This window comes from Pseudopipra pipra, chromosome 12 (genome assembly GCF_036250125.1).
Source record: "Pseudopipra pipra isolate bDixPip1 chromosome 12, bDixPip1.hap1, whole genome shotgun sequence".
Lineage (NCBI taxonomy): Eukaryota > Metazoa > Chordata > Aves > Passeriformes > Pipridae > Pseudopipra > Pseudopipra pipra.
The window spans coordinates 13,343,019-13,364,145 of record NC_087560.1 but is presented as its reverse complement, the minus strand read 5'-3'; the positions used below and the strand labels follow the sequence as shown (position 1 = coordinate 13,364,145).

At 50.9% G+C, this 21,127-nt stretch overlaps 1 long non-coding RNA gene across 4 annotated transcripts in view; it reads left to right on the top strand.

Moving 5' to 3' along the window:
- LOC135420975 (uncharacterized) overlaps window positions 1-21,115 on the top strand; it is a 40,317-nt gene extending 19,202 nt beyond the window's left edge. For all 4 annotated transcript variants that reach the window (XR_010433799.1, XR_010433798.1, XR_010433800.1 and 1 more), the window contains one exon: window positions 20,490-21,115. This is a non-coding gene — a long non-coding RNA (uncharacterized LOC135420975). The remainder of the gene's footprint in view (window positions 1-20,489) is intronic.
- The last annotated feature ends 12 nt before the right edge of the window (window positions 21,116-21,127 follow it).

Sequence of the window (21,127 nt, the reverse complement as noted above, 5' to 3'; positions counted from 1 at the left end):
AGACTGCTGCATCTGTCCAGGCCTTTTCTTCCAGGGCCAGTCCAGTGCCCAAGACTCACAGGACAGATTGAGGCAGGGAGCTGTGCCCTGACAATGGCTGCCCGTGTGGGGATAACGCCATTCCTGTCCAAGGGGAAGGCCACGGAAAGGGCACAGCCGCCTCCATGGCCATGAGCAGGGCGCAGGCAATATGTGCTGCCTGGTGAAGGAGAAGTGTGTCAAGACTGTTCCAGGCAGGAGGGCTGGGGAAGAAGCTGAGGGAGCGCTGCATGCCCAGCGCCTTGGCACATGAGCGGGGCCCGGGCTAAGATGGCCGCTCGCCAGCACACTCTGGCCCACCATGGCAACTCCCTCTCTCCTGGGGCCCCCGTTTCCCGGCTGCCGCTGCTCCCGGGTGCCCACCGCCTCAGGGCTGGCGGAAGGGAGCCTGCCGGGACAGGCCAGCTGCGGGCCTGAGGCAGTGTGGGCCCTGGCGGCCATTTTGCGGGAGGCGAGCGCCGCCTGTAAGATGGCCGCATGGGCATGAGGTGGGGTGCAGCGCTGCCTTGTCCTCGCCACGCTGCCTCCCTCACGCCGTCCCCTCCTTATCTTGCTAATTACCGATGAAGGCAGAACAATAACGGGAGCTGGCATGCCCCAGTTCTTTCTCTGCCACCTCCTTCCTCGGGCGGAAAATCTGCGCGCACACCTCCCCCCCCGCCTGCCAGCCCCTCTGTGATATTAACTGAATTAACATACTTCCTAATTTGCCCTGTGTTTTCCCTGTGCTGGCTCCCAGCCGCCTCGTCATGGCTTCTCCAACTGGTGGGGAAGAAGCGAGCACGTTCATCCCCTCCGCTTGTTTGGTTATATGCGAAAAATCCTTAATGACATCTAAAAGGGGTGGTGGGACAATAGCTCACGCGGGGTTTGGCAGGAGACGTGCGATATTTACCCTGCCAGACCATCCTCGCTGCCGCTTTGCCGAGGGATTACGACGGCCGCCGTCCCCGCGTTCCTCCATTTATTTATTTTGCCGGTGGCGGGGGGGACGCGTTGGCACGCGGCTGCTTTGTGCGCCTTGCTTCACCTATGAAAAGGACACATTAAGGTGTTGCCATAAACCCCCGGATGACAAAGAAAGCGCCTTTCTCTTCGGCTCGTAGGCAACAATGACAGAAGCCTTTAAAACCATGATTTCCCCCCCCCCCAACGATTGCAGAAGGCTTCCCCCTAAAAGGAACTTAAATACATATCATTAATTCTAAAGCGCTGAGCTCCTGCTAACTATGCCACGCTTTTTGTTTCTGATAGTATTTGTCCGTTGCAGAGAGCAAGCCAAGGATGCGGAGCCTCTCCCACCCTCCTCCCTTTGTTTAAGTGACAAAATGTTTCTATGTTCTTGTTTAGAAAATAAACCTTTGTGGGTTTTTCAGCTTTTAGTTTTATTTTTTTTCCATTTATCCTGGTGTGAAATCCAAACTCCCCTTCTTCCCATATCTTGGGAATCCATGTTCCTCATGATCAATTTTCCCTCCTTTATCTAAAAATACAACATTATTTTATAGCATTACTCTGAAAACGCAGCAGTAATATTTTGAATTTGAGTATTTGGAGCTTCAGGATATTGCAATATTTTTTTTTACAAGCGATGAATGAAATGCAATGATTTAAGTGTGTAATGCACAATACAGATGCCATGCATTGTAAATACATTTCAGGGGCATAAAATCCAACACAGAGAGCCAGTGTTCCACAAAAGCCGGGAGTCCAAAAATAACTGTAAAAATGAATTGTCTGTCGGGACGAATCTCTCAGATCCGAGCCCATATTTGCAGGGTTACAATATACAACTGGCTTACTTATTGGCATAAATATCTCATTTTAAAATGCCAATGATAAACTGAAAAAGAGGTGAAGGAGATATTTGACTGATTACTGGATGCCATGGATTCCCTGCGTTTAATTTCATACTTACATGCTATTTACTTATCCCATGTTTATGGGTATGCGCTTTAGCTTCATATAAATCTCTCCTGTCTGCCTGTCTCGCTGCGTTCTTTTCTCTTCTGCCATCCCATCTGCTTCTCATGGTCCTTCTCCTGAAACCACATCACAGGATCTGATGGGGATAATGGGAATCCGCCTCTGGTCTCTATCATAAACATGCCAACGTGGGCTATTGTGTCAGGAGCCGGCGGTCACCAGATGGTGCTTGGTTGCCCAGGGTCTGTGTCACTGGGTTTGGTCTCTTGATAAACCAACAGCTTCTTTAGCATTGTGTTTTCTCCCAAGATCTACCTACCCTGCCTAAGGAAGTTGTAAGGACCTTGGGTAATGCACCCCAAAGGATGAAATCTTTCTGGGTGCGTTGAGCGCTTTGCAGCCTCAGCCACGCAGCTGTGAGCTGCCCTTGCAGAGCTGAGGTTTGTTAATCCCTATGCTCAGCTGCGTTCACCCTGTCTGCATTCCTGGGAAGGAAAACGAGTGTGGTAGTTAGGACTGAATGCTGTCTCCATGTGAAAAGTGGTCCATGTCAAGTTGAGCAGACATCTTGCTATCTTTATGTATTGGTCTTGGGAAGACAGGGCAGGGATATCTCTGTGGTGCAGACAAAATCAAGCCATCTCCTCTTGCCTAGGCTCCGAGACAACCCTTGAGTGTCTGCAAAAGGACTGGCTTGTGCATGTATCATTGAGAGATGGAGATATTACAGACAGGGACTGAGGTATGGGGCTTTTCCCTGTGAAAAAATGTCCTCCAGCTAGGAGAGACCCAGGGACAAATCCTGCTCTTCATTCGGTGCCTGTATGTCTTCAGGAGGTCCTGGACATTGTTGTGCATGTGAGCTGCAGAGGGGGGATTAATGCAGAAATAAAGATTGAAGATAAAAACAGTGAGAGCGATGGCTCTTCCCGAATGCAGACAGATGGAGAGAGCCTGGCATAATTACATTTAGCGAAGGGCCGCCATGAATGAAACCAATTAAAGGAGAAGCAATGCTCGTATGAGAGAGTGAGGGAAAGCAACCACCTCTTCTTGGGCATCCACCTTCCATGGGGGGTGAGTCCTGCGCAGTCCCCAAGTCATGGGTGAGCTTGTGCATGCACCTGCCTCCTGGCTTAGGGGGACTTTGCTTATCTGCCAGGGCGAAAAAAGAAGGAAATAGGAAGCATCGGGTGCTGGCAGGGCCGGCGCGGAGCTGGCTTGCAGCCAGCCCCAGCCTCGCCATCTCCATTGTCTCATGGCTTTAATGCATGCCTAGAAATCCAGTATTTAGGATTCAGGTTACCGTTGTAAAGCAGGAAGGTCGTGATCAGCGCTGCTTGGCATGGATTCCTCCGGCAGCTCTTTTGCCTGGATGCCCCATGTTGGGATGGTGTTGGCAGAAGGCCTGGGGCTCGGAGGCTGCAAGGAGCACGTCTTTTCTGTCTCTGGCATGGTGTGCACCTTGCAAGGGATGCTGCTGGCTTTGGGATTTAGGGAGGGCAGCGGGAGGTGTCCAGAAAGCCACACAAAGGAAAGGTTTGAATTTCCTGGGCAGCCAAAGCTGAGCATGTCTTGCTGACAAGCTTGGCATAAAATCTAGCAAGGCAGGATCAATGTGTCTTTTCCTTTGGCTCTCACTTGGTGGGAGCTTCACGAGTAGTTGCTGCTGGTGGCCAAGGCTAGGGGAGGCTTTTGGGACTGTTCCTCCTGATTTCATTTGTAGTCCCAGAAATGGCTGTTTTCCAGCTTGCTTTCCTTCTTCTACTATTCTGCTCTCAAGGGGGGGTGCCTTTTGGATAGAAGAGCAGCTGGCAAGGCTGGACTGGAATAATTCACAGGGGTTTTAGTACAAAGCTTGGGATTTGGGGTGTCTGTAGCAAACCCACAGCAAGTGTAATCAAGGATTGTTTAAAAGTCTCAGTTCTCACTTAAAAGTAATAGAATTATGCTAACAAGAAATGTATTTAGGGACATCGCAAGGAAAACTCTGGAAACAAGTCAAAGACCTTGTAGGGCTTAGGCATTACCACTCTGAAAAGAAATCCCTCCATATAGTTGGCTTTTTTTGGAATGAGACTTAACAATTTTGGGGATCGAGACTCAAAACTCAAGGCTGACAGTCCAGGATGCTGCATAACACTGAACAGGGAGTGAAAGAGAGTCTGATCACACTGGGTTGGATAGTGGCTGGCTTGGGTCTCAGGAGAGATCCCAGCCACTGTTGTATGGCCCAGGGCACAGAGAAACTTGGACACAGAGGTCTGTGGTCTGGAAGGTAATAACTGATGTTGTTGGTCCCTGGCACCCTATTCTGTAAGAGACAAGTGAGGGATGCACATCTGTGTATATGCTTCTGGAGGCAGTGGGGACAAAGCTGTGCAGACACTGCTGTGCCTGTGGACATGTATGGCTCTGTCTCATTCTGGGAACAGCTTGAAAAACAGTATTTGACTTCCACACAGCCAGTACTCAGAATAAAAATGCCTTTTAAAATTTATTTGGTCCTTGCTTTAACTGAGAGGTCACGTACTGTGTGCAGCACCGTGGAAGACTGCTTAAGAGCCAGAAGAGGAGATGCTGTCTCTGTGGTGTCCTCATGGGACCGTGCAGGATCTCCCCAGGCTGCAGCAGACATGTCCCACGTTGCCACTTGCACCAGTGTCTCAAGGGAATGTGCTCCTTCAGTCCATTTGTGATACATTTCATAGGCATTGCCCTGGTCCCAGTGGCCGCTTGTCTGAATGTGCTATTACCAGTGTGAGTTTAAATATGTCTTATACAGAAGTACTAGAGCTCTCTGAAATGAAGGGCAAACTGTATGTGTGAGTCCGGACTTGTACAAGCATTTCAAGCAGTTGTGGTCCTGCACCGTCCCCAGGCTGGGCTTCCTCATGGCCTGGCACTGAGAAGCAAAGTAGAAATGGAAGGCTCATGAGTGGGTGTGAGCCTGGGACCCATCTGACTCATTTTGCTTGACATCAGGTGGATGGGTGATGTGTCAGAGCAAGCTGAGAGCTTGGGGAGGAAATAAATAGTTCACGTAGATAAGTGCTGGCTGGGGAGCCCATCAGGGGCCTGTTCCCTTGCAAAGGGAAGATCTTTCCTACAGCTCATTGCATTTCTGTAGGCTCTGACTGACTTCTGCCTCCTTGCCTCCTTCCCATCCCCAAATGCCAGAGGTTAAAGGAGTGCCTGCTATTGCTGCAAGTGCTTGAGGATGTGGTAGGAAATGGCTGGTCTTTGCTACCTAATCAACAGCATGACTGAGTGCTGAGAAACAAAGGCTCCGGTTTCTACATTCTCTTCATCCTTCTTCCGTTCCTTCCTAAGCCCTAGAAGAAGCTGCTCTACTGATACCACGGGATATTTCCATAGATTCCTCTGAGGGTGTATGGATGTGGAGGGAACTGCCTTGCTGTGTGCACTGGGATGAGGATGGTGATGAAGTGCTTTATTCCAGCCTTGGATCAAGCACTCCTAGGGGAGGCATAACTGGAGGAACATCTCCTCTGCTCAGGCTATTCCCAGTTGCAGCTGTCTTGAAGCCCTGCAAAGTGCCCTTGTGCCTCCTTTGGGGAAGAGCTGCCTATGTTGACCCATTTGAACATGGAGCAAAGCAGAAACAGCCACAGATGCCTGCTGTAAGCTTTGTTTGCTCCACGCTCCAAAGGTGGCACCTGACCACCAGGGTCAGCCTGGGATTGCTGGCACCAGTGCTCAGCAGGGCCAGTGCACTTGGCTGAGGGGCTGGGAGCTGCAAGAACTCTGCCAAGGAGGGATTCTCTGCATCGTGGGGAACGTTCACATTTGTGTCCTCTGATCAGACCCACTCAGTTAGAGTCCTAGTGGCAGACAGGGACACAGGGTGTTTGAACTGCATGCTGTGCTCCTGAGGGACTTGCTTTATGGCTGTGCAGAATTAGTCTGTGTTTTCTAGGCCACCTTTGAAAATGGCTGAAAATTTGCTTTCCATAGCCTAAAAACTGTGCCTCCGTGTTTGACTCCTTAAATGAAAGGCAGGGACTAGAAATCTCCTGTGACTCGAGACCCCAGACAAGCTACGAATGGCTCAGTTAGGGTGGAAATGGGCTTTGCAATTTGCTTTGAACACAGCGAAGTTTTGCTGCTGTTGTTCCCCCAGTTTGGGCACAAGAGCCATGTTGAGAAGCATCCCAGCTCCTCTCTGCTGCCCCAAGTTGCTAGGGCAGAAACATGTCCTTTGGCAGGGCTGTCTGGTTTGGGAAGGACTGGACTGGCGCCTCTTTGGTGCTGTGCCTTCGTGGCTGTGCTTGGAAAGGGTGTGTGGGCACAAGGTGATCAAGCCCAGAGAGAAGGGACGTCTCTGGTGACGACCACTCATGTTGCCATGCAGCCCTGAGGAGCGGGAGGCTGTGTGTCAGCCCGATGGAAGCTCTCTGCAGGTCCTCCTGCCCGAGGAGCTGGCAGTGACACATTTCTGACACAAACTGAGAGGAGATGCCGGCGTGAGATCCCGGTCATGTCATCTGGGATCAGGTACCAAACTCAGCCATGGCTGCAAGCAGTGAAGGAAGCAGCTGCCCCAAGCGATGGTGAACATGATCCAGAGCTAATCCCGAGGTGTCTGCTCCCTGTGTGTGCCTGTGGCGAGGTGCTATCCTCGAGGTCTCCCAGCCCCACACCGTGACTGCTCTCAGGGCTCTGGTTCTCTGTATAGGGATGCTGTGGATGCCAGAAGGATGCTGTGGATGCCAGAGGGATGCCGGCTGAGGATGTGACGGGTTCGCACTGGGCTTGCATTAGATGACGGGTGCTGGCTCCACAGGGTGCAGGCACAAACATCTCAGGGGGATTTGCTTTCCTGCAGAGCCTGCTGCTCTCACAGGAAGATGGAAGAATTCTGGTCCTAAAGGGATGAATGCTGCCTGCACTTTGAAGGCAGACATCCCAGGAACCATAGGGAAAAAAAGACACCTACTGATTTTTTTTTCTTTTTTTTATTTCTCCCTGTTTCTGTCTACCTATCAGCCTGTCAGCCAGCTAGATGCTAATCCACAGCAGCAGCAGCACAAATAAAGCTAGACTAGAGGGATGCTAATTTATGCCTGGATTTCATGCTTTGTTTTACTTCTCCCCTTTATTGGACAGAGTAGGCTTTGTGAGTGACGTAAAATGTTGCGTGTGCTCTCCCCATGGCAGGTTACTGCACATGCAGCAGGAGAAGTTCATTTCTCCATAGCCCCTGCAGCCTTGCACATGCCTTTCTCTGCCTCCCCTGAGTCATTTGGGGGGGTTGTTCCTGATAAACCTCCATCAGATAAGGACTCGCTCTAAGTTTTGTTGCCCTGTATGTGAAACCCAGGGATGTGTTTTCAGTCTCATTGTGTCTTCTCTGATGGTGCCAGCATTTATGCATCTAAACTGTAATTTTTTACGCTCTTGCTGGGTAACCAGACTACAGCCTCTGCAATTTGCATGAATAAATGTCATGTAAAATCATCCGTTCATGGGTAGTGGCCAGCTGAAAAGTTATGTTGGGAGGCAATCTGTTCTGAGTGATCTGTTTAATGAGATATTGAGATTTACACCTCTCAATGTCTGAGGGGAAAAGCATGTATAGATTTAAGGTCACAGCCCTGAGGTGACCTTACCTGTGTGGTGCAAGTAGGTGAGGAGTTTTATTACTTGTTGCTTATGAAACTCAGATTGTTAAACAGTTTTATAATCTCTGGTGAGCAAAAGCCTTTGAAATGGACTGTCTTAGAATAAAGGAAAATTTAAAGAATTGTCAAATAGGTTTTAATAACAGAGGGTCTTGCAGGGTTTCTTCCAAGGGTCTTGTATGGGATCCACACAAGGACTGTAAGGATATGGGAAAGGAAGGATCAGCTGTCAGAGGCAGGGAATGGATGTGTTGAAGGATTGATGAGGTCTTCAGCTCTTATTAGAGGCAAAGGAGAAGAGATGCCCACATACCTTTGAGTTTTTGTGCTTACCAGGCTGGTACTGACTCTTCCCTGCAGCCAAAGCTCTATGAGCAGAGCAGCAAATCACTGGTGAAGGAGAGAACAACCGAGACTGAGCTAAAGGGGGCTTTGAAATGGCCACATTGGCAGGGATCTATGAATTCCTTTACTTTTTCAATCAATTTTTCCACAACTCCTGCTGACCTCTGCAGAGCAAGTTGAGGGGATGAGCCCGTAGGTGCGTCTTGTACTGAGGTCTGTCCTCGCCTTCACCAAGTTAAATCCTAAGTGATGATTTAATTGCGTTCAGTAAAAGCTGACCAAATTTACAGCATGGAAATGAGAGCAGAATCGCAAGTGTCCTTGTTTCCCTTTACCATCAAATAGCTTTTCTCAGCCTTGACTCCTGCAAGCTGATCTCTGTAGGGTTTTATTTCATTCGCTGTCTTCATTGCCCTATTAAAACAACAGCTCTGTCCCCGAGTCCCTGCGTGTCACTGTGTGTCGAGTGCTTATCCCTGTGTATTGGGGCACAGGAATGTGGCAATAAAACCGCTCACAACCACTTGTTTGGATAAAAAGCACAGATTTGCTTACTTGGCAGTAGTTTCCCTTTTTAAAAGCAGAAATGTTTGCACAGGTGACTTGTTTTGTTGCAGTGGTTGTGGGAAAGAAATGTTTTGCCTCATGCATGTTCTCGAGTTTCTGTGTGACATTTTTCCCTGCCTTGTTTATAGCAATGTCCAGGAATCTCTTAGCTTTCCTCTTATGGAAAGCAAACAAAGGTCTAGGGGGTGGATCTGGCTGCAGGAGCAATGTCGGAGGAGCTGGGCTAGCTCTGCCCACCGCAGCAGGGCTCATGTGGGTTTGCATCACAGCTTTTCTCTTCTCTGACTAAGCTGATGGACAGGAATAGTTTTGTACTCCTAAGGTGCATCTGTTTGTGTAGGAGGATGTGGGATTGTGGCATTTGTCTTTGCAGCTTTCTCTGGGCTCCTCAATCAGGCTATCTTTGGGCTGATATCTGCTCAGATGGGGGGGAACCTCTCGGCAGCATCACATCTTGCATGGCGCAGGTCCTCACGTGCAAACGCCGCAGGTTTACAGAGGTATCTGGCTTTGTGCGGGTCTCAGAGCCAGCCTCTTTGAGGTCTCTTTGTTTTGTCTCCCTCTGGGTATCTTGTGCGGATGCATTTGCATATATGGAAAACGTTGTCATCATCTTCTCCCCCTCCCCAGCTCCCGTTCCCTTTGCCCTGCTGGCTCATGGGCATTTCCAGCTGAACAGATCTACCAAGGCCAGCCAAGCGCGGTGGGCTTGGGGGCTCACATTCCCCGTCTGTACCTTTGCAATTTCCTTCCCCAGGCGTGGCTGGGGGGTGGTCAGGGCATTGTGGCATTTTTTTCCTGTTTTTTTTTCTCCTAGTATTTAATAACTCGCAATAGGCAGACAGTGGGGTCCTGAAGGTAGTTTGGTTCAACCCCTGAGCCCCCAGCCCCGACACCCTGCTGCTCCCTCCCTTTCTTCTCACACGATATCATGGCTGGCAGCAGCACCAAAGAGAGCAGTCCAAACCATGCAGTGAGGTTGCTCGCTTTCTCTAAATCCACGAGGCCAGGTTTATACACTTTTTGTTCCTGCCTGGAAAGCCTTGGAGTGGTTATACCAATAAATCCCTTGCTCCTCCATGAAGATGTCCTTCCCAGGACATTTTAAGTCCCTAATCCTCTCCAAGACATCTCTGGCTCTATCTTCTCTTCTCTAACCTGTACTTGCTCCCCTGCTGCCAAAGGCTTGAATGCCCTGAGGCTTCATCCCTCCAGTCTGCCATCTCTCCGTGCGCCTCTGTGCAGCCCTGCTCCTGCTCCCGCTCCACTGTCCCGACTTCCCGCTGCCCGCCACGAACCGGGGACAAGCTGGGCCATTGGAGCGGCCAGGGGAGGAAGAAGGGGGTGGAGGAGAGACGGGGCAGCTGCGAGGCTTGTGTTAGTAAACACTTCCTTGGGTTCACATTTTAATTCCTTACCCCCCTTCCACATCTTCTCCCCCATCCTTTCCCTTTTCTATATGCTCACACAATGAGACCATTGTCAAGGGGTGATTTGAATGAGGGGTCTCCGGGCATGTTCCCAGCATTGTCAAACAGAGTGGGAAAAAAACCACAACTCCAGCCTAGCCAGGAGGACCAGACCAGACTGAGACAGATGCCTAAATTAGTGACAAAGCCTTTTGAATGTCCCCCCTAGACAAGGGTTGCCTTGTGCATGCGTGCGTGTGTGTGTGCATGCTCGTGGGTGTGTATTTGTGGCTGGGTGGCAGCTTGCATGTCTCCCCATGTTAATTAGTTTTGCATGCATGTCTGATAAGGTGCCAATGAATATATTTGTACTCCTTCCATTGGCGAAAGCTGTCTCAGCGGCGGGGGAGATGCAGGGTGGTGGGGGTGTGCTCAGTGCAGCCTGGCAGCCCGGGGTAATTGAGCTGTGTGGAGCTGGGAGAAGAAGGGGTGAGGGTTGCATCAGCAGAACTGGGCTTCCCAGCAATGAGATCTGCTGCTTTCCTTGCAGATCATGGAGAGTTTAAAAGAGAACTGAGCCTTTTTTTGGTTCACTAGCTCTTTCTCTTCATCCTGCCTGATTGTCTGGCTGAGGGTCTGTAGGCTCTTTCTTCTCCTCTGCCCTGGGTGTCTGTCTCTCAAGTCCCTTAAAAGGTGTTTATTTCCAGTGGATTTATATCCATCTTTGTATACACACATACACATGCGATCACTCACACAAAGCCACAGCAACAAAACCCTTGCCTGCTTCTCCAGAAAGGGAGTCAAATCTGCTACCAGTTACAAAATATGGGAGGGAAGTGAAGCGTGTGGGTGCCAGGGGTGGAGCAGTGGAAACAGGCAAATGGAAATGCAGAACAGGAGTTGGAGAGACAGAGATAACGTGTGCTATAAAGGATTTATCAACATTTGCTCAGGATAGAGTTATTAATTACCAATGCAAAGAAAAGTCTTTCTACATCCCCAGCGTATGGACCAGCACATAATGTCATTCCTAGAGTCTGTTATCATCCATCCATCCATCCATCCATCCATCTGCATTCTGTAGGTTGACGCAAGAATTCATTGTATGAGTAGGGATGTAAACACCAGTTCACATCTAATTAATTTCCTTTCTAAATTAATTTTGCATCCTTTCCCTTAAATCAACAAGACTTAAGAGCCCACATACATTTCTTGAGCAGAATGGGAAAAACTCATTAATGGGCCAAGATGTCTTTTCTGCCCATGGTCCTGTGTCTGAGCAGCTGCCAGATGCCAAAAGAGGGATGGCCCAAGGCTGCTCTGAAATTGAGGTCATTTTGGGAGGTTTTGTTGGAGCACAGCTTGCCTGCTGTGGAGTTTGGTGGCACCCAGTTTCATCTTGGCTCCTATTTGCTTTGCCTTATATTCCATACTTGGGTCCTGGTGCAGTGAAGGGATGGAGAGCAGGGCTGGCCCTGCAGAGAGCCTGGGTGGGAGATAGCTTGGTCTGATCAGCAGAGTGCAGGGTTGACTCTTTCTGATGGGATGGCTGGGGAGGAGAAGGAAGGTCCTGATGAACAAGGTAAGGTGGCCATTGACATCAGCAGGGTTCAGGTTGGGAAGGGCTGACACCTCTTCCCCTACTGGCTCTGCAGCTGCACTGGGCTTTCCTCTGTTACTGGGAGAGAAGCTGGGAGGTGACATGGAGACAGTGACAAAGCCACCTGTCTGGAGGAGAGCTGACAAGTCCCCAGCAGGGCAGAGTGAGCTGCAGGAGAAGCAGCTCTGCTTTGTGCTCAGAGAAGTCCAGGAACATTGTCAAGGCCAGGCTACACCTCCCCATTGACCTGCATGGGGCATCTCTGAGGGAGCCCAAAGAGTGCCCCAAAATCCTCACTGCCATTCCAGCAGTAGGTACAGCAGGCGGTTCATCACTAATGTGCAAGAAAAAGGGACTCCCATGAAACATAGGTCTTCAGTTGGAGAACAAAGGCAATTTCATGTGACTTATCAGCGGTGCCTAATTGTGCAGGGTGAATAATGAGCAGCCGGGGAGGCAGCACTGCAGTCCCTCCATGAGCTGCAGCCGGTGGCCGTGGCTGGAAGCCCCAAGTCAGTGCCATCAGATCATGGGCATCCTCAGAGAGGTGCAGCCCCAGCACTCTCCCTCTGTGCCCGTCTCAGAGCTGTTTGGACTCCTCCATTGCAAAGTAATTGTGTGATGGATGTAAGAGGGGAACATGCTGTTGGAAAAAGTCACTCTGCAGTTGCTCGGACCTTTCATTTACGCAGAGGGTAAATGTGTCATCCGTACCTGACCCAGATGCAAGGTGGCCTTTAATCACAAAGAAGAACCAGGCAAAGAGCTTGCAGTTCCCTCCCTGTCTGGTGCCTCATCCCTGAGCTGAGGGACCCCTTTCAGCTGATCTCCCCCCACTCTGCCCTCCTCTCCTGTTTGCACATCCCTATCTCTCCTTAATTCTGCTCCCAAAGTCTGGGCTGGGCTGTGGAAACCGCTTTGTCAGAGCTCCTCGCCATGTTGATCTGCCAAAGGGTTTTTTTTCCCTTTCCCTGTTGGGATGACTATTCCCACACAAGCAAAGCCTCTTAATGAATCTGTGGCAGCAAAGTAGGTAACGTGCTCGCCCTGCCAAGGCTGCTTGGCACAGCTGGAGTCACGTAATCGGGCTGGGCTGCCAGCCGGGGACAGAGCGGGAAGAGTTAAACTGAGGACAGTGCAGAGACAACTAATCCCCAACAGGAAGAGTAGCAGAGACCTCCCTGTCCTTCATCATCCTCCCCCTCCATTCATGGACTCTTCCTCCCTCTCCACCACATCCTGTTCCTCTCCCACATCCTCCCTTTACTTATTTCTTCTTCCGTCTTTCTCACCCTCCTCTTCTCCATTGCTTTCTCACTCCTCCTCCCTGATTTCCCTCCCACCCCCTCCTCCAGCCTGGTCTTCTCTCACATGCTCAGTCATGTCTCCAGAGCTGGTTTTTGAGTGGGACTGAGGGACAGTGTATTTGGACTGTGGTGGAGGTCACAGCTATATGGGGATTGTTTAAAAGAGATTTGCCCACATCCCAGCCCATGTGACCAGCCTCAGCTGCAGGTCTCTCTTTCTTAATCTGGAGATAAGCGTGATTATCCGAGGAAGGGCTGTTCGGAGCTTTGTAACTGTGACAGGGGAGCTTTCAAGTCGCACTTTGCTGGCAGAGCAGCGTTTAAAGCCGGGGAATCAGATTCCAAGCGTGGCTTTGCATCTCTTTTCTGCTGGGAGCATGGTGCAGGGCTGGCAGTGGGGATGGGAGCTTTATTAGGACTTTGCTTATGATGCGGAAAAGGAGTTAGGGGAGGGAAACGGGGGAAAGAGGGAGGTGAAAAAATCCCAATTTGCCGTTTCCCCATCAGTGGTGGCGCAGGAGAGGTTGGCACTGATTCAAGGGGACAGGCCAGCCTGAACCCTGGTGTAGAGCAATAAGGTCCATCAACCTGGGGTCTGGCTTATTTTTAGCCTGGAGTCGTGTCTCCTTGTTCTGCGCTACCACGCCTCGCTCTGTTGAATCCCTCACACAAGAGGTCTCTGGGGCCCTGTTTGGAAATGAAATGCTGTTTTAGCAGCTCCCATGGTACAGCTTCCCTGGGAGAGATGGCAGGGCCAGCTTTGCTGCCCGATAAACACATCGTGCCCCAGCACTCAAGGCAGCCAACTCCCTGTCCAGAGAAATATTTGCTGGAGATGGGCCCTTATGGAGCATCTCTGCAGCCAAGGCAGGAGTGTAAGAACATATAGCAATTGTGTAGTTTAATATCATATCAGTGTCTTGTGTTGCTGGAGGCCGAAATATTTAACATCTCCTACAAGTGACACCGTCCCCAAAGATTTCTTCGGCTGGGACAGACATCAAAATAGGGTTTAGTGGAAATGTTCAGCTCTGGAGCAGGTGCTGGTTTGCTTCTATTTGTAGACTAGAAACTCAGAGCAGAGACTTGTAACAGCGCTTCTTTTGATGGAGATGGGTCAAGGAGAAAGAAACCTGGATGCATGCCAAGGGCGGGAATCTGGGGCAAGGTTGAATCAGGACGAAGTGCCAGCGCTTTGGACCGTCACTTGGGCAGGACTCATTGTTCTTGCCGTATCCTCCTTGGAAACAGTTCAGCTTCCAGCACAGCAGCTGAAGCCAGCCTGATCCAAAGGACACGCTGAATCCCATCTGCTCCCCCCACAGCACCCATTCTTAGCAGGCGGGAATTTGCAGTGAGAACACCAAACAGCCCCTTTGGCTGGGCTTGTTTGTGGAGGGGCAGTTTATTGCCTGTGTCAGGACAGTGAGGAAAGAGTATATCGCTCTTCTTCCTCTCCCATGAAGGCACATCTCATTTTTGCATCTTTCTGCCACAGTGGCCAGCCAGCCTTAAAGCAGCCCAGGACATGCACCTGTGCCTGAGGATTAAAATGTGTCTCTGCAGGGCAGGTAGCTCAGTTTACCTCCAGTGGTTGCAGAAGGGAAGTGGTTGCAAATGCATCATCTTGAGAGCAGGCTCTGAAACATCTCCCACGTTGCCTGCCTGTCTCTGGAGCCCCACACAGCTGCTCTGTGGGTGGAAGCTCTCTTTTCCTTGTGCCCCCATGAACTTTATTTTTTGCTATTATTTTTTGTATGCTGCTTAGATGAATCCTCTTCAGTGCCTACAACTTATTCCAGGGCTTTGCTGAGGATCTGGCCTACACATGTAGCCTTACTCCAGGGCATGGCTCTTGAAGAAACTAGATGGACACAGCATCTTTTTAGTCTGGTAACTGTAAGACCAAACAGCCCAAATGCCAACCTGCAGCCGTGTTGCTCAGATAATGCCTGTGCCCTGGTGGAGAACAAGAGCTCCCCTTGAAATCCCACAGCCTTGGATCCGGCAGCGGGAACGTGGGCAGGAACATGTAGGTGTTGGCATGTGCAGGCAGGAACACGTGTATGCCGGGGCAAGCGTGCCCATCTCTGCAGGCACAGTCCCACGCCTGTCTCTGCACCAGCCCATCTCTGTGCACTGGCCTCATGTGAATCTGCCCCATACCTGCCTGAAATGAGGGTTTGGGGGCTTAGGGCGACTGCGAGGGCTGATGGCAAATTTACCAATGGTAAATGAGGGGAAGCACAGTAGATGGGATTAATGGAGAGATCCGTTCGAGATGCAGCAAGAGAAGGTTTCCTGATGCAACAAACAAGGAGCTAAAAAAGGAGCAATGTGGTAGATATAGGTGTGAGATCAAAGTCTGTGACAGGGCCAAGTCAGAGGAGAGGTTGGAGCCAGGAGCAGTTTCTGTTCCTGGGTGTCGGGTGATGCTGAGGAGGGTGAAGGAAAAGCACTGGCTGCTCTCAACAAAAGCAGAGGGGAGATGGGAATGAGATGGAGGGAACAAAGCAGAGGTCACAGAACAACGAGCATGAATCTCAGGGATTTTGGAGGACCAACTGGGTGGCTTTCCATGCTGGTTGAAAGATAGGCTGGAGAAGGAGGCTTCTCCATGTGGCCCATGACAGGGAACCAGCAGAGTTCTGCAAGTTTGAGGCACAGGGTGGTTTTGGGATAAAGAAGCTGTCACAGTGACAGGGTGGGCGGTTTCCAAAAGGTGAACAAGGTTTCCAGGATAGAGAAAGGGAGCTCCACAACTGGATTGGGAAGAGCTGAGTCATTTCTCCAAACACCGTGTTAGGCCAGGTGCTGGAGTTTGAGCACAAGCTGGGCAATAACACATGCAAGGGACTGGAATGCCTGCACATCATCTTTATGCCATACTGGGCCTGCAGCTCACCCTGTGGCACCAGGACTCTGTGGGGTCCAAGGGGAAGGGAAGAGCTCTGGCAACTGCATTTGAATTCTCCTTAGACTCACTCAAGCATCCACTATCACTGCACTGGTGTCTGAGATCCAGGGCCTATTTGGGTCCTTGCTATCATTGCTGTTGGTCAGGGCTGTTTCTTACAATGCCCTGGCACCTCGGTGTGCTAATCCAGTTTTTGTGATTGATGAAAAGCAAAAATCTTGACCAAAAAACATGTTTGCTTGCAACCTCATTGCCATAGTAACAGAGGTCCTGAGGACACCTCTGAAGTAGGTCACCATGGACCCCGTTTTGCTGCATCTCTCATCATGGCATGGCTCCAGAAGCAGGGTGCACCCACCACAGTCCAGCCAGGCATCACCCTGGCACAGGGGTGTGCCAAATCTGCTCAGGAAAGGCCAGGCTGGAAAACTGCCCTCCGGTGACAGTGCCTAAGGGTGCCAACGGCTGTCCTGACCTGATCACGGGAAACTTCTGTCCCTCCTGCTGCCCCCATGCCAGCTTATGGTGTCCCCCAAGTCAGGGCTCCCTTCCATCCTCCCCTCTCCCCATCCCCCACCTCCTCGCTGCCTCCCTCCCCCCTTTCCCCCAGCGCCTCTCCTCCTGCTTTGCATAATTTTCCATTTTCAGTGTCCCCTTTTCTTTTTCTCCTCTCCATATGGTGCGTCCCCCTCTCTGCCTGGCGCTGGAGCCATCCTTAACAAGCTCGGCAAAGCCCTCTCTCTCAGGGGCTGCACATGAAAGATGCTCTGTAAAAATAGAGGCTGGGACAGAGCTCCCCCTTTTTTCCCCCCTTGATTTATATGGGGCTGGGATGTGGGAACGTTTCTGAGTCGCATTTTAGAGCCACCGGGTGCTCGTGCCTGTTCTCTCTGGCCATTCAGTGCAGACCCCAAAGGCCAGCTTGTCTCCAGCCTTTGATCTGCAATGCAGAAAGAGTGGCTGGGGCAAGTTTGTGCCTCTCATCCAGCCCTTGCCCTCGTTTTGGCTGGCAGGGAGAGATGCCCTGTCCTGCCACACCAGGGAGAGGCCATGCCCTTTCCTCTCAGTGTCCGGTGGTCTTTTCCAGCTGGCTATTTTGGCTCCCTCCTACATCCCTGGCACCATGAGGACCTTTGGTCTCACCAGGTCTCAGCAGGCTGGGTCATGGTGAAGCAGCGGGTCATGGGATTTGTGATACACAGCGACTCTACACATCTAACCCACCACTGCCCCTCTCCAGCTCCACCATGGATAATTGCCAGTGAGCACCCAGGGATGAGTGGAGGGTACCGGGGCTGAGCAAAGGGTACTGGGGCTGGTGATGCCTGCCCAGCATTTGATGGGTTAAGCTGGTCTCCAGCTAATTTCTCCCAGCGGCTCCCCTCCTCCTCCTCGTACTTCTGTATGCAGCAGGCAGGGCCTCAGCGCAGGTTCCTGCACTGAGCTGTTGCCAGGGGAGTAGTTAGGCGAGTCTGAGCTATGTGGGGAAAAGGCCCGGGCTGTCAAAGTGTCTGAGATGAACCATAGCCCAGTCCCCCTGCAGCTGGGCCCAAGCATGCATCAGCCCTTGTTTGGAGCCTGGGAATGGCAAAGCCCAGGGAGGTTCAAGGGCAAACTTGCTATTCATTAGTCAGGGGTCCTTGACGTTCCCACTCTCTGTCTCCCTTCTTCTTCTTCTTCTCTTTTCTGTCCCTCTTTTGACAGATTCCTGGGTGCTTTTGGGGAAAACTCCCCTCCTCCTCCTCGCCCCGGCAAAAGCCCTCCACATAAACTTCCCCAGTAGACAAGGCAGGAGGACAATAACGTCAGGGCCACGATGCAAACGAGAACCAGCGGAGCAGCCACGTCCCCCGGGTGTCCTTTCTCCCTGGTCCTTCCTGCGCTGCCGCGGGAGAGCCGACGCATTCATTTCACTCATCTTGCCCATCGCCGATGTTTTATTATCTTGATGCTTGCAGGAAATTGTAACTTGAGATAAGGAAAATGTCAGCCGCCTTCTCCTCTCTCCTGTAGCCCAAAGCGCCGGGAAGTTCCTCCGTAGGAAATGTAAATGCTTGCCCAGGTGCAGAGGATGAGCACGAGATGGAGGGAGCCTCGAGAGGCCGTGCGAGCATCTCCGCCAGGAGATAAAACTCGCAGCGTAGGCGTAACACAGAGCCTCCCTCCCACCCCCGCTGAACAGAATATTTCATAGCTCTTAGAAGCCGAAGCTCCCTTGTAATTATCCAAAGTAAACAGCACGTGTTATTAGTTTAAAATGATTTTTTTTTTCCCCTCCCCGGGCCCCTGGAGCAGAATGGAGGTGTAATTGTGCTAAGGAGTTAGCAGGGGAGAGCACAGCTTTTGGTCACATTCAAGTTGGAGGGCTTGAGCCAGGGAGGCTGGTATGAAAGGCTGGTATTTGCATAAGCAGCGTGCATCCCTACAAAAAAAGAAAGATATCAGGGGCTTGCAAAATTCAATCAAGGCTGGGAGGGAAGAAAAAAAAAAAAGGGAGGGGTGGAAGGGAGGGGGGAAAAAAATTGACAGTGAAAAAGGTTTTTCTAAGTAACACCCTGGCGAGATTAAATTGTCCAGAAAGTTTCTCCGTGTGAGCCGGTGAAGCGGAGGCTGGGCTGAGGGCAGGGGAGGAGCGGGGTCCCTCCTTCCTGGCCTCAATAGGGGATAGGAATCTGATTAGGCAGAGTGTTCTGCATCCATTTACCATTATTTGAGGTTTTTTTTTTTTCCCCTTCCCACCGCCCAGAATTGCTGTGGCGGGGCAGTTTGTCAGCTTATAAACCTCAGTGCTGGCTTTGTAGGGACACAAGGAGGCATAGGAGCAAGTCTTGGAGCAGAGGCTGAGCTGTAATTTCTAGTATTTATGCATTGTTTTTTTTAAAAAACAGTGATAATAATTCCACATGCTAGTTTGTGGGATGTTTTCCCTGCACAGGGCATTGGAGAGGGAAGGCAACCTTGGGCTGGGATAGGGTCCTGATGGAGTCCTATCTTTGCAGACACCCACAGTGCTAGGCTGAACTCTGACCGTAGAGAAAGTGCATGCAGGAGATTTAGGCTTTCCTAAAGCTTGTGTCAAATAAGTTGGGTCAGACCATCCCCTCCTTCCCTCAGTTACTGAGTGCCTGCAACTGCTGCAAACTGAAGCTGCAAATGCACCAGGCCAGGCAGAGGGTAAATTCCAGGGCAGGTTGATGTCTGGCACCAAGGAGCAGCTTCTCTATCTGCACCATAGAGGAGCTTCTCTGTAGGCCACAGCAAGCTCACCCTATGCCTGCAGAAGGCAGAGGGCTTTACCTGCCAGGTAAAGGCTTTTTGCTGGTGAGCACAAGGGTTCAGCCTCCTCCTCCTCCTCTCCTGGGCTTGCAGAAGTACCCACCCCAATTTGGATCTCATCTGCCCTGACCTCAGCATCCTTACCAGCCTTGGGGGGACATTGGGGATGACTCCTGATCTCACATAGGACAAAGAAGTGCTGAGCCTTGGCTTCTCACAGCCTGGGTCTCCCTACACACATGCCAGCATGGGCTCCATCCTCTTAGCACCCTATTTCTGCAGAGGCAGTCTTTGGTCCTTCCCCAAACACGTGCACATGGGGTGGGTTTGGCCTCTCGCTCCCTTAAGTTTTAGGTTTGCTTCAAAGTTGTGAAAAGGAAGGGATTTTCCTTGGATTTCCATCAAATGCTTTATGAATATTGCAATAAAGGGGTTACAGAAGATCTATTTTTAAGAGATAGAAAAAATACCCATGAAAATTGCAGCCTGGACCCCAGAGTGTAGAGTATTTGCACAGTTCAAAGAGTTACGGTGGTTCATCCAGTCACAGCCCGGGAACGTCGTGGTGCGACCTACAGCAGATCACATGCTGGCTACTCCCAGGGCGGCTCATTAGAGAGCCACACAGAAGATTTATCTCTTAAAATGGGCTTGCAAATATTTTATAAAATTTGCAATATTTTATAAAATTACAATTTGGTGCAATAGAAAGAATAAATTAGCCAGCTGATGGTTCCTTTTGCACTCTGGATCCAAGTGTATTCAAGGATTAGTTATATTACTCTGTACCCCTTCCAACATAGCAGTTTACAGGCAAAGCAAAGGGAAGACAGCAAAGGCATGGGACTGGTTTAGGGGCTAGGGAATATACTCTCAACAGGGATAAAGTGTAAAGGAAATAGAGAAAAAAATCAGGAAAAAGGGAGGAGAACGTGCTGCAAGGTGCAAGGTGTGTGGGGCAAAGCACAGGAGGTACAAGGAAAGCTGAGAAGGGGACTTCTGCTGAGTGTCACAGCTTCGGCTCCAGCTCGGTGTCTTGGTATCACTTTCTCCAGCCAGGCAAGGGCGCTGAGGGCAGGGAAAGTTAACACGAAGATTAAAACATCAGAGGGCTGTGCCTTTAGTGGCTCTGACATGCAGAGTAATCCCATGCCCCAAAGCCTAGGGAGGAAGGACAAGCGGTGAGCCCTCCCCTGGCTGGCGGTGTGCGGGGCAGGCAGAGGTAAGGGGTTGAGGCGGGCGAAGGGTAAGCTCGATGTCTTGAGGACCGTGGTTTTCCCGGTTGGGAAGGGGGAAAGGTGGTCCAGAGCTGTGAGAAATGTGTGGTGAGGAGGGAAAGAGGATTGGAGTTTCGCTCCATCAGTGAGACAAGTTGGTCTGTTCTCAACTGAGGGCTGCTGCACCATTTCCCTGACAGAGATCATAACCACTCCATTTTTTTTCTTTCCTTCCTAGATCCCAGCGAGTGGAGAAGGGATTTTTCAAGCCCGTGAGTTCCTTTGAGCCTGCCCAGACTTGCCACTTGACTTCTCCGAGTTTCTCCAGGAGGGTCCCAACTGCTTCTGCATTGGCCCCAGAGAGGAGGCAGCTTTGATTCATGAGCACAGCGGGTTTCTGCATCACTTCGAATCACGCCGGTCCACCCATGGGGAGGGAGCCAGGGCAACACAAGGGATCATCCCACATCACTCCTGTATGTTGCCTTCAGTGCCCTCAATACCCCTGAGCAGGACCAAAGCGCTTAGACAGAGACACCCAAGCCAGTCACTGTAACAACTGGTGAAATACCGGGTGTACGAAGGTTGGAAGGAGCTTTTCGCTCCCAGCTTTGCTCATGGAGCAGAGCTTGGCCCTTGCTGCTCTTGATCCCTGGGTCTGTGGAGCTGTGGGAGCACAGCCTTCCCAAAGGTGCTGTGCTTGTGGACCAGAGGACCGTGAGCCTGTCCAGGCCAGACAGCCCTGCTGCTGTTGTGCTGCACCCTCTCTGTTCCTGTAAGAGAAACGTACTGCCTGTAATTATCTCCCATTCAAATCCCGCCCCCCCATGCACTGTTGAAAATAAACTCTCCCTTTTGCAAAAAGTGAGCCGTGTG